At 28.7% G+C, this 14,860-nt stretch overlaps 3 non-coding genes across 3 annotated transcripts; all 3 read right to left on the bottom strand.

Annotated features, from left to right (window-relative positions):
* Nucleotides 1–3,692: 3,692 nt before the first annotated feature.
* ONS95_010784 lies at nucleotides 3,693–3,764 on the bottom strand. Its single transcript has one exon. It is a non-coding gene; the product is annotated as a tRNA-Val (tRNA).
* A 3,054-nt stretch (nucleotides 3,765–6,818) lies between these two features.
* On the bottom strand, nucleotides 6,819–6,889 carry ONS95_010783. The gene has a single exon. It is a non-coding gene; the product is annotated as a tRNA-Arg (tRNA).
* A 1,373-nt stretch (nucleotides 6,890–8,262) lies between these two features.
* Nucleotides 8,263–8,333, bottom strand: ONS95_010782. The gene has a single exon. It is a non-coding gene; the product is annotated as a tRNA-Arg (tRNA).
* Nucleotides 8,334–14,860: the final 6,527 nt, after the last annotated feature.

The following is a 14,860-nucleotide window of genomic DNA, read 5'->3' as shown; positions in this document are numbered from 1 at the left end:
TTGAACATCTATCGGAATATTAACAGTATTCCGCTCTACCATTGAGCTATAAAGGCCTAAGATAATTAGGAAGAAAAGGACTCGAACCTTCGACAGCTTATTGCTATTGAGTTTACAGCTCAACCCGTCATACCAACAAACGGAACCTTCCTTAGTATAATATAAGTACTTATAACCCAAAGGAGCTGGTTTATAAGTATATATTATACAGTATATATAAAATATATGCATTGTTAACATTAATCAATCCCGTGCAATTTCCACTACACGAACCGTATTTCGACTTAACACCAATCAAAGTCACGCATACGAAAATCTCCCATAAAAATAACTAGAACTAATTTACTAGAGTAAAAATAAATGGAAGACCAAACTTATTGCACACACTTCTTTCGGCGCCTGACGAGTAGTTAGTACCTATCTGAGAAAAAATTCACCGTGACGTGGTGATTCACGATTACTAGTAATTCCTTATTCATGCAGTCGAATTTCAGACTACAATCCTTGTTATATCCTACTTTATTAGATTAGCTCCAATTCACATTATCGCATCATTTTGTATAGGAATATGTGGCACGTCTATCGCCCACAACATTAAGGCCATGATGACTTGTCTTGGTCCCTGTTATCATATCCGATATGATGGTGAACTGCTTTATTTAGATTAAATCGCAAATAAAGCAAGGGTTTCCGTTAATTTAATGGAATTAACCAATATCTCACGACATTAACTGAAGACAGCCGTGCAACGCTTGTAATATATTCTATATTTCTTATTATAATATAAGACTTCCTTAATATAATATTCAAGTTGTGGTAAGGTTTTTCGCGTAACTACGAATTAAATAACATACTTCACTACTGGTTTCAGAAACGGTCTAATGATTTCAGTTCCTGCGTTGCCACATTACTCTTGAGGTGAAATGCTTACACTTTCATTTATAGACTAAATAATTTTATCTAACCTATGGCATTCATCATTATCTGCTTGGACTACTAGGGTATCTAATCCTGTTCGCGACCCAAGCCTTCGTCCCTCAACGTCAGTTATTAGATAAAAGGTTGCTTTCGCCTTTACCAGTCCTCATGGTATTAAAAAATTTCAACTCTACTCCACAAATACTCACCTTCTCATATATAACTCTAGTATAACCGTTTCCTATTAAAGACTAATTATACCGTCTAGGTACCCTTTAAACCTACTAAAGATGAATAACACTAGTCTTCTACGTATTACCGCGACTGCTGGCACGTAATTTGGTCAAGACATATAGACAGGAAATTGTCATAATCAGTATCCTATCTAGAACTTTATTCGATAAAATCGATATTACTTTGTCCACTGAAGTATTACTTCCTCGCGCCTTGCGGTGAGTGGTAAATTAATTGATCCCACAACGGCAGCAAAAAAAGATCAAAATGAATAATCTTTTATATACAAAATCAGAAGTTTTGTATATAATTAATTAAACAGCCAAAATAACTAGCGGAAGCTATTCATTCCCCCAAGTTGCTGGTTCAGCCGTTAGGCTATTGACCAAGATTCCCCACTGCTGTACTATACGTATTGGGGTTTTTTCAGACCCAATGTGATCGATCGACCTCTCAGCCTCGACTACGGAATTTTAAGCTAGTTAAACCATTACTTTAACTACTACCTATCCGAAACACTTATTGTCCTCTTAAAGCGGAAGTTTAGTTCCTTTCATTGCGATTATAAGGTATTTATAAACCTTACTTTAAGGCAGCCAAAATGTTATATACTCACCTGTACACCACTTCTAATGAAATAGATGATAAAAAATCATTAATTAGATTAGACGTTCGATTAGCATGTGTCAAGCACTTGGACAGCGTTCATTCAGAGCCATCATCAAACTCAATTTATAGGTATAGAAAATATAAACTTTTACTAATTTAAGAAGTACATTACTATACCATTACTAATACATCTTAACTTAATTAATAAAAAAAAATTTTTTTTTTATTAAGATATTTTTTTTGTTTTTGGATAATTTTAAGCCGGATCCTGTTATAGTTATTAGTCTATAATAAGGCCTAATGTCAAGCTTGCGTTCTCATTAATATTCTTTTACTGTATATATTTTTTTTTGATATGTTGATTTTTTTTTTATTGTTGTTATTTTATATCGTTGTTTTTTATTATTTGTTTTACATACATTTACCTATAGTTTTTTGAACTATAGAAAGATATTAAATATTTTCTATTTAACACTCAAGTTTTTACCCAACACTCATTTTTAGGTGTTGACATTCAATAAGCACCGGACTTTCCTATACTATACTAAATATAGCACTTGTACTATTAGTATCACAAAAACATACTTTATTATTTATACAGTTTAGCACAGTAAAAGGTATAAAAAAAATTTATATATTTACTATAGATTAATGTAAATCTAAAGCATCTTTAATATAACTACTAGTTAAAACTACAAATACTTGAGCTTGTATAAAGGCAATACCTAATTCTAAACCTGAAAAGGCTATTATAAATGCTAAAGGTATTAAACCTAAAAAGAAGAAAATAAATCCAGAAGTCATAATGTTATATGTAAATCCTGCTAAAATGTTTAATAACATATGACCACTTAATATGTTGGCACCCAATCTAAGACCTAAAGAAACATTTCTAGATAAGTATGATATAAACTCTATTAATACTAATAGAGGTAATAATGCTAAAGGACAACCTGCAGGCACTAATAAAGAAAAAAATTCTAAACCGTGTTTTTGGAAACCTAATATAGTTGCACCTAACACTACAGTAAAACTAAGAGCAAAAGTAAATATGAAATGACTTGTTGAGGCAAAACTGTAGGGTACCATACCAATTAAATTATTTACTAATATAAATATAAATAAAGTATAGATAAAAGGGAAATATATTTGTCCTTTAGTAGGGTTTATTTGGTTTGTTACTATACTATGTATAGTGGCATAAATGGTTTCTTGACTTATTGATCAACTATTACTTACAACTTTATTATAATTAGTAGCTAAAACATTCAATGTTAATACAAAGAAAGCACCTATTGTTAAATATAATCCTATATTAGTTAATGATATATGTAAATTACCGAATATAGGGGCATCTAAACTTAATAAGTTCCTAATTTCAAACTGATCTAAGGGACTTGTGATTGTTGTATAAGCTAAATTAGACATTTGCTAGTTTACTTTTTTATTTTTATTGATATATTCTAACTTAATCCTTTTTATAGACTAAAACTTTAATTGCGAATAACTTTAAACCTATATTATAACCTTTTTATATATGCTTAAATTTTTAATTACGAGGTACTTTGAATCTATATGTTAAACGTTATATTTGTTTATAAACCTATAAGGGTTAAATATGACGTTTAACATAACAGAAAAGAGAGAAATTATAATAAATATTATAATTTACTTATAAATATTCTAGTAATAAATAATCGTACAAATCTTGGTAATATAAATTTAGAAAATACGTATATCATAATTACAAGTAATATAAAAGCAAATGTTACCTGATTTATAAAATAGAATGGAACTAATTGTGGCATATTATATTTTTTATATTTTTCAATGTTATAGTTATCTATTTTTACATTATTATATAATTAAATATAAAGATTATTCTGACACATGTAAATTTTCCTTTACATATATTACTATATATAAAAGATTAAGGAATAGGTGACTTGAACACCTAGCCTACCGTGTGTAAAACGGTTGCTCTACCATTAAGCTAATCCCTTTATAGTTTATATTATTTTAATAGTAATAAATATCTATATTTGAAAAATATAAACCTAGCATATTATGTGGGTTTTTACAGCTACTTATAGTTTTTATTTAACATTAATGTTAAAGATTTTTTTATATAATCTTCAGATTTAACTATTGTATATTAAAGATGAAACGGAGTAATGTAAACCGTCTAAAATTGGAGCAGGATATACACCCAATACAACTGTAAATATCACTAATGTAAGTAATATAAAAAATTCACGTTTATTAACATCACTTATGTTAGCTTCGAAAAATTTACTGAAAGATCCTCCAAAAGCTATTCTGTTAAACATATATATAGTATATGCAGCAGAAAACACTATAGATGAACTAGCAAATACACCTAGTAAAGGTAATCTTTCAAATACACCATAAAGAGACATAAATTCACCTACAAAATTTAAAGTAAGAGGAACTCCACAATTACCTAAAGATAAAATGAAGAATAAGATAGAAAATAATGGCATTATCTGAGCAATACCTCTGTAGAAACTAATTAACCTAGTTCCAGATCTATCATATAATACACCTCCAGCACAAATAAATAAACCACTAGAAACAAAACCGTGTGCTAAACCTAAAGCTATACCACCTTCTATACCTTGTATAGTATTACTAAATACACCGATAAGGTAAACAGCTGCGTGTGATACAGAACTATAAGCTATAAGTTCTTTGATATCTATTGTTCTTAAAGTACTAAAACTAGCATATATAATAGTAATAACACCGATAAGATATATAATATATGTATAATCTAAAGAAGCTTTAGGTAATAAAGGTAATATTAATCTGAAAATACCATATAAACTTAGCTTAAGCACAATAGCAGCTAATATTATACTACCACTTAGGGGTGACTCTACATGAGCTTTTAATAATCAAGTATTTAAGAATATCGTAGGTGTTTTTACAGCGAATGCTATAAATATACCATAAAATAAAAATAATTGTGTTGAATAATTAAAATTAGTTTTGTATAAAGCATCAAAATCTGTTGTACCCATTATAGAAGACATAGCTAATATAGATAATAATAAGAATAATGAACCAAATAAAGTGTATAAAAATAGATAAAAACTAGCCCTTACTTTATTACTTGATCCAAATAAACCTATTAGTATAAATAACGGTGGTAATATACTTTCGAAAAAAATATAAAATAATAATATATCTAATACTAAAAATACAGCTAACAATAATGATTCTAACAATAAAATTATTATTACAAATGATCTCACATTTTCATTTATAGAATTCCAATTACTTAATAATGCAATTGGTGTGATAATAGTTGTCAACAGAACAAAATATATAGACAAACCATCTAAGCCTAAATAAAAATCAAAAGAACTAATTTCATGATATTCTTGTACAAACTGGAACTGGTTACTACTGAAGTCAAACAGTATAAATATAATTAATGATACTATAAGGTTTACGATAGAAGTACTTAAGGCTATTGTTTTAATACGATTAATGTTTAAAAAAGACAATTCGTAAGACATACCTGTGGATATAGTAAATACACCCAGTATAGGAATTAATAATAAAAGTGTAAGTAACATAATTTATAAAAAAAAAAAAACACAAATTTCCCTCAGGATTAAATATTAAATTTAATCTTTACTAATACCATATATAACTATAAGGTAAACCGCGCTAAAATAAAATTTTAAATATATTATACCTATTAAAAGTTTTTATTGATTTTATTAATTTAATTAAAACATAAAGTTAATGAAATTTTTTTACAATAAAGAAATATTACTGGGTATTATTTCAAAGCTATATAGTATACAGGGTACAAGTATAACAAAGGCAATAACAATAGGTAACAATATAGTTCAACAAAAAGACATTAATTGATCAAATCGTATTCTAGGAAATGAGGCTCTAGCTCATATGAAAATAAAAATCATAGTACATGATTTTACACCTAAAGTTAAACCATATAATAATCCTTCTATTAAAGGACCAGAGAATAAGCTTTCATTATGTAAATTATTTATATAATATTCAAAATTTATATATTGCATTAATGTAAACAAAGGTAAATAATCATAAAGATAACCACCTAAGAATAATATACTAGTTAATATACAAATTAAAACAATACTACCATATTCAGCTAAGAAAAAGAATACGAATACAACAGCAGCGTGTTCTGTCATAAATCCACTAACAAGTTCTGATTCTGCTTCGGCTAAATCAAAGGGTGCTCTGTTAGTTTCCGCTATAGATCCTATGAAGAATATTATAAAAACAGGAAATAGAGGTATTATAAATCATATAGCTCTTTGAGCTTCAATATTAACAGTAAGATTTAGACTACCTGTTAACATAACAACAAGTAATATAGCTGAACTTAATATTAATTCATAGCTAATTAATTGTGCGGTACTTCTAAGTGAACCTAAAAAAGCATACTTACTGTTAGCACTTCAACCTGCTAGTAATATACCATACGTCGATAGAGAAGAAACAGCTAACATATAAAGTATACCTAAATTGAAATCACTTAAGGATAAACCAGGCCCATAGGGTACAACTAAATAACCTAATAATGAAAATATTAAAGTTATAACAGGACCAAGAAAAAATAAACCTAAATTAGCTTGTGTAGGTGAAACATACTCTTTTAGTAGCAGTTTTAAGGCATCAGCAAATGCTTGTAATAAACCATAGTACCCTACTATATTAGGACCTAATCTTCTTTGCATACTAGCCATAGTTTTTCTTTCGGCTACGGTTACATAAGCTACAGTTAATAAGACAGGCACAGTTACTAGTAATACTTCTAGAACGGAAATTAAAGTTGGTATATATAACATTGATTAATCATTTTTTTTTCTTTTTTATATTTAATCTATATAAAATAATTAATAAATTATTTTATTAGATTAAACCATAAGGTTAAAAATAAATTTTTCACTAAGTATAAAGAATATTTATATTAATAAATATATTTATACTTTACTACAATTTATCTATTATTATTTAATATTTTATGTATAACTATTCTTATCTAAGACTTGAACTTAGATCAAGATATTAGAAGTATCCTGCTCTACCATTGAGCTAATAAGAGATAAAATAATTTATATATATAAATATAGTAAATAATCTAAGTAAATATTTTACGCATATGTAAGCTAAAACACATGTAAATGTAAAAATATGAATTTAAAGCAGGTTTAAATAAGTATTATAAGGGATATGGAGGAATCAAACCCCATATTTAAGATCTGCAATCAAAACGTAGAACCATCTACTGCATATCCCTGATGTATAAATTATATATAAGTTGCTATCCTTAACTATGTATATAAGATATACACCAACAAACCTAAATTTTTGTACAAACTAACCAAGATAAATATTTAAAGTTATTTATAAAACATCAAACTAATTATTATTATTATTATTATTCATTTGAGCTTCTAGAAATTGTATTCTAGAATTAAGCAGAGTAGCTTTGGCTTCTGACCTTACTTTATCTCTGTTGAAACGTTCTAGGTCACTCTCTATTTGATTCTTTAGATTAAATTCGTACTCCGTCGTAGGTATTGTAGGTATTTTTATATAAACACTTTGTGCGTAAGCCATTTTTCTGTCTAAAATTCGTATAAACTTTAAATATAAATTTTTATGTTCTACGGCTGTTTTTAGATCCATTCTCTTAAATTGGTTAAGTATATGTGAATTATAATCAATATGTTTACATATTTCATCCTGTATAGGTACTTCACCACCAGGAACGTTAAACCCAGGCGGAACAATAGTTTTATTAGGTGTGTATACAGAAATAGGAAATACCATAGATCCTATATCACTTCTAAAGATTCCAGAACTTCCACCCCTATTTCTATCGTAATTGGGATGTAATTCTCTATCTACACCTTTACCTTTATCAGGCTTTAGACCTGAACCCGAATCTGAGTCAACTTCCATAGCATTGTATAACTTAGGTTTAATAACTTCGACAGAAGATCTCTCACCTAAATCCATAGTATCCATGCCAAATAAAAACTGTTTTAAGTTGAAATTAATACCTTTTATACCTAAATATTCCGACAATAAACCTATTATACCTGTGTTAAAGGTTCAACCTAATAATCCTATAGCTATATTGTTGAAAAAATCACAATATTCTATATGAAAACTACCCGAAATTAAATATTTAATCGCCGCTATAAATGTAACAGTTAAAATAGCTCCACAAAATTTTGCTAATGTAAAAGTTGCCGTTGTATTTTGTACCATTAGATATAATTTTGTTTTCATCTTTTTTTAAGTGTAATGGTCTAATAATGTATTTTTTACTATTTTCGAAATTACATTACTCAACCATTACTAATACAACTTAATTTTACTATTTTCGAATGTACATTACTCGACCATTACTAATAAGGTTTCGTTTTGCTACCTCATAAAAATTGTAATAAGCAACTTTATAATAAAATTCTTATCTAAGACTTGAACTTAGATCAAGATATTAGGAATATCCTGCTTTACCATTAAGCTAATAAGAGTTTATGTTATATTTAATAACATGAATATAATATACGAATTCATATAAATTGTATAATATAATATTATTATGATTGCACTTAAGCAACATATAATAATAAAAAAGCCATCATTAAAGCGAATAAACCAGTGGCTTCTGCAAATGCAAAACCTAATATAGCGTAAGAAAACAATTGACCTCTTAAAGAAGGATTTCTAGCAACACCTAATATTAATGCACCGAAAACTACACCAATACCTACACCGGCACCTATAAGGCCTGTGGTTGCTAAACCTGTTCCAATAATTTTTGCTGCTTGTATCACCTTTTATGTTTTTTTTTTATAGAGAAAATATCTATAAGTTTAAGTTGCTTGTTAAAAATATAATATAAAATTTGAAGCATATATAGTTTCTATTATATCCATGTTAATAGAATTTAATTTAAATATCTTAAATAAAAATTTTTGTTATAATAGTTTTTTGTTTTGCTTCGTAAAAAGCAAACGATGCCCTAAAATATAGGAATACGAAGGGATCGAACCTCTGGTTTAAGATCTAAGATCAAAAGGTAAAACCATTTACCGCATATACCTATTGTATATATTATATAGACTAATACGGAATTAATCAACATAATATATACATCCAGAAACATTAGACTTTATAAGCTAATCTAAAAATAATAGCGAATAAAATTAAATAAAACAAACAATAAAATTTTGTATAGGTTAGATCTGGGTGGTTAAATAAAAGATGTCTTTATACGCACATGTTTAATAATTAAAAACTAGAATTATATCATTATTTATACTAAGATTTAAAATTATCCATGTAGTAATCACGCTAATAATATAACCAAAAAGACTCATTAAATTTCATCTTGTAAAAGCATAATACACCATAATCAAAGGGGTTCCCTCTAGCATTATTTAATTATTACTTTTATTAATAATCAAAGTATTTTGTTAAAATAAAAACTTTATAAACCTATACCACTATTTACTATCATTGTTAATTTGTTCGAAAACAATATTAACAACAGCTGAGATAACATTTACGATATGATCTACATCCTTTTTCCTTATTATATATGAAGGAGCAATAATAATATGGTCTCCACGTACACCATCGACAGTACCTGTACCAGGATAAACTGTCATGTTGAATTTGGATGATATTGCCAAATCTAATATTTTGTTCGCAATGTTAAATCTACGTTCGAAAGGCTCTTTGGTTTTTTTATCTTTAACAAATTCTAGACCCCAGAAAAGACCCCGACCCCTAATGTCTCCTACATTAGGATGGTCAGCCAGCGCAGCTTTTAATCGGCTTTCTAAATAAGCACCCTGTTTATTAATATTGTCCAGTAAATTTTTTTCCTTGATGATTCGTAAAACCTCAAGAGCAGCTGCAGCTTGTATAGGCATACCTTGGTATGTTTGTCCATGTATAAACTGTCCACTACCCTTAATTAGCACCTTGATAATTTTTTCATTTACCATTAAAGCAGCTATCGGTTGATACCCTGCACCAAGTCCTTTACCCATCGTTTGAATGTCAGGTACAATACCCTCTGCTTGCCATGCATGCAGAGTGCCAGTACGACCCATTCCACACATAACTTCATCAAGTATAAAAAGAGCCCCATGTTTATGACAAACTTCTCGCATTGCTTCAAGATAACCTGGAACATAGGGTACACACCCTAGAGCGGCACCCACTATTGGCTCGGCTATGAATCCGATGACAGTATGCGGACCTAACTCTATAAATTTTGCCTCTAGTTCCTCAGCTTTTCTCACTACGAAAGCTGCATCAGATTCACCTTTTAACCGCTGTCTATAAGGATTACACGAAGAAATATGGTGAACATTTCTCATAAGTAATGGTATGTAAGGTGCTCTACGATCAACATGTCCTGATATACCCAAAGCTCCAATAGTATTACCGTGGTATGAACCCCTACGAGCTATGAAATTGAAACGGCTAGTTTTATTGTCTTGATCATAAAAGTATTGGCGAGCCAGCTTGATAGCAGCCTCCATTGCCTCAGAACCTGATCCAGTCAAATAGACTTTGCTCATTTTTCCACCAGTACTCTTGATAAGTTCGTAGCACAAAGCTTCGACAACTCCACTAGATCAAAACGTAGAAGCCAGATAGGGTACTCCTGTTTTTATTTGTTTAGTTATTGCAAGAATGACTTTATGATTATTGTAACCTAGACAAGAAACAGCCGCACCCGAACTTGCGTCAAAGATCTTACGACCTTTATGTGTAAAAAGAAAATTGCCTTTACCACCTATAATAACAGGATACGCTTTTACAAGATGACGACCTAAATAAAAGAGCTTTCTTGCGTTGATTTAGGTGACAGAGAACTTTGTAAAGGTAAACTCACAAATGCGTGAGGTTTCGGTGGACTACTTAAGGCTCATTCTAAACTATTGTAACTTCTATTTAATAATGTTTGTAGACTATCACTATAGAATTGTGGAGTTAATCAAGGGTATCTGCTTGCGGCTTTACCTTCAACTAACTGAACATAAACTATATATAAGAATAATCATGTAGCGACAACACTAATGATACTTCCAAAACTACTGATTAAATTTCACCCTGCAAAAGCATCAGGGTAATCACTAATTCTTCTAGGCATTCCCTGTAATCCTAAGAAATGTTGAGGGAAGAATGTTACATTAACCCCTATGAAAAGTAATCAGAAATGTACTTTACCTAACATTCTATTATAATCTAAACCTAACATTTTAGGTATTCAGAAATATCATGCACTAAATAGAGCAAAAACAGCACCCATACTTAAAACGTAGTGGAAATGAGCAACAACGTAGTAAGTATCGTGGAATGCAATATCAAGAGAAGCGTTAGCTAAAACAACTCCACTTACGAATAATATATATTAACTTATAATCTTATATAACTAAAAATATAACCAAGATATATGCCACCTAAATTAGCATATTTTTTAATGGTAGCATGATTTATATTTAAATTTCTTTGAGCCTCAGTTACTCCATCAAACTTTGCTAAAAACTTTTTATCTTTATCATACACAAACACAGCTTTTTTAATGTGACTTTTATTACACATATCTAAAACTAGTGCCTTACAATCTTTACCTGTTCATTCCTCCAGCATAGGGTAATCATAAATATTATAAGGTAAATTAGTAAAATATCACTCTCCTCTGAATAAGGTTTGATTTTCTATATATGAAACAATTGTAGTATGGTTGCTTTTGATAAGTTTAGCTAAAGTTAAAACAGAAGGAAATATAACCAATAATTCTTTATGTGAATTATAAACATAAACAGGATAAGCACTTTGAGCCTCAGCCATTCTCACTTTGCTTTCCATAGAATGACTTTTATTATAAAAAGGATTATTTTCACCTGTTAAAGCTTTGGCTATTAACCCTTTAGTAGCTTCACTGTGTGTTCTATTTTTAGCTAATTGAGATAACAATACTTTAGTCTCTTCTGTATGTTTATAACCTAAAGAAGAATAACCTTGTTTTAAAACATTATAATAAGGTATTACAGACGTTATATAAGAAGTTTCTCTTATAGTTAAAACATTAGCTTCTGCATACTCTAATATATGTACAGAAAAGTTAGACTGATCATACTTAAGTAAGGCTTTTATAATAGGCATATTTCTATTTTGATTAGCCTTAAGAAAGGCTTTATTTAAATAATTTTTAAATCTAGCTGAGAGATTGATAGAACTTCCAACATAAGAATGTCCATTTATGTTATTTATCAGGCAATAAACACCAGACTTATCTTTCTGTTCTATCAGGATTTTTTTTCTGTCTTCTTTAAAGTTATTGTATACCTTTAAAGAGTTTAAATCTTCAATGCAATCTTGTTTTTTTGTTGAATAAGCACGTACAGTACTTATTTTATTATAAGTTAATATATTATTATTTCATGGACTATATCTTCTCATAAAAATATTATGAGGACCACGTTTAGTCTCTGAGGTACCTACTCAGATAATTTTACTTATCTTTTGGTTACCTGCTGATTGTTCAAAATTATACATTTTTACTATATATAGTAGCATAATTGTCAGAAGTTCCCAGCATATGGTGATCTTTAAAGGGAGAGCTAAGTGGATTATTAACCCTCCTATGGTGAACATGAATACGAAACCTAAAGCAAATAACATTGATGGTGTTAAATGTAAAGATCCTCCGTAACAAGTAGCTAACCAACTGAATATTTTAATACCGGTAGGTACAGCAATAATTAATGTAGCAGCTGTGAAATAAGCTCTAGTATCTACATCTAAACCTACAGTATACCGTCTACATATTAGTCCTATTAAAAAGAAAAAAGTCGTAATCTACTCCTATACCCTTTCGCCTGAAGGTTGAGTACCGATCTGTATCCCCTAATCAATAAGGAGCAACTACAGAATATCTTTTATTAAAAAGCTTTTTTTTTATTATGATATATAATTAGATTGTTCCTGCTCTACGTGTTAGGATAATTACTTCGGGTTTATATTTTTTTTTATAAGACAAAAACTTTTTAACTTTACAGACAGGCTAATGCAGTATCTTTAATTTAGGGTTACTTAAGTGTTATTTCGCCCTAAAGCCGGTTTCCCGGTGACTAGAGTACACCTTACAGTTAATAAACTCCTTATTTTACCTTAAAGAGTAAGGTTAATAGTATAAGTTGAAAACTAGTACTACGTATAATATTAACTTAAATTAAAAACTGGAGAACCATCTACTCGTTGCTCTTTTACAGACATATATATTCACTTTAATGCCTGATTTAGATCCGCGATCACCCATTTTTCTTTCGTCTATCCCTAATGATATTACCATACCCTGAGTCATTAATCAGGCCGGTCATATCGTTTCCAATACAACTTTGGTTACTAGAGCTTTAGGGCTTCCCCGGAGTTTGGCTCCTCTTACACACATTAATGAACGACCAATATTCATTTTTCTATGTGATGACTTCAAACAACAAAACCTAATACACCAATTGACATCATAGCATATACCCGTCTTCCGTCTTCAGCCTACATAACAATATGTATAAACTACAAAAGATTATAAAAACATACTTAATATTTCTTTAGCTATTTCATAGACTTCTTCACTTACTTCTTTATTAGCGTTAGATGTTTCTACAGTATTTATATCCGGAGAACTAACACTTTTTGCAGGAGAAATAATCTCTTTATTTAAAGGTTTAGGTAATTCAGATACATTACTTTCAAAATTTAAATTAGAAAATTCTTTGAACCGAGATTCTTTTAAATTTAAAAAAGTATCCCTTTCAATATTTCTTTTATCCAATTCTATTTTAAATAATTTAGCTTCTAGAGGATCTATAGTACCATTTGAAACTTTTATATTTAAACCTTTATTTATTAAGTCATATATAGTATTAAAAGTTTTAATCTTATTACTGAACGTTAAATTGGCTATTTTCAATGCCTTTTGATATTCTTCAAGTGTGGTTATGTTCAATTTATTAAACTTTTCCATTAATAGGAGCTCAAATTTTTCACTATTATCAAATATTTTAATTACTTCTTCAGACTTTTTATCATCTATATAATGTGAGTATTTATAATAAAATTTTTCTAATTTATCTGACTCTATTTTTTTTAAGTTATTAAATTTATTTTTATCCTCTAACATTTTTGCATACTTTTGTGATGAATTATTAAAAGAATCACCTTTTTCCAGCAATTTATCTAGTTCTTTTCTAAATAATTTTTTGTCCATGCTATTTCATTTTATATCTAATTTTGCTTAACCTTTAATCTAGGATTAAGTCTATTTCATTAATATAATTTATATTAATTATTAATTTGTTAAATTATTTTTAAATTACAAATTTAAAACAACCTAACTTTAAAATATTATAAAGAAAGAGAAAATTGTTGGATTCTTATTAAGGTATTATGGTATTATTTAACCAAACAAACCTTATAGTCGTTGAACGTTTTTACTATTTGAAGTAAAATTCGCTTCAAGTTAACTTATTTTAAGTCTTTCTTGAAATTAACCCAATTAATATAATATTTACTATAAATATCATAAATATTATGGGACAATAACTTGTTTATCCCTAGCGTAGCTTTTTCAATTATCCAAGATTTTGTTCTTTGAAACTAGTTTCATATTGTGTTAAGTTAAAAGCAATATATTATACTTTTAACCGCCATTTTTTTCAAAATGGATCAGACTATTTATTCAATTTTCTCTACTTATTATATTTGCAACGCGAAAGTTGTGAATAAGGCAAATATGTGTAAATAGTACAAGACAGCTAAGAAAAAATAAAAAAGAAAAAATAAGAAAAATATAATTTAGACTAAAAGTATTAGGTTTGTATACTAATATTAGTAATTTAACGTTTTGTATATGCTAAATAGAGGCTAAGCTAACGTATAAATTTAATTACATCTTACTTTCTTATATAAAAAAAATACAATTTTAACTTTTCAGATGTAAACCCCCTTTCGAGGCTACTAGAGTACACCTTAAATA

This window comes from Cadophora gregata (genome assembly GCF_030347475.1).
Source record: "Cadophora gregata isolate MNR1 chromosome Unknown scaffold_46, whole genome shotgun sequence".
NCBI lineage: Eukaryota > Fungi > Ascomycota > Leotiomycetes > Helotiales > Ploettnerulaceae > Cadophora > Cadophora gregata.
Note: the sequence above shows the minus strand (reverse complement) of the source record. Positions and strands in the feature narration are given on the sequence as shown.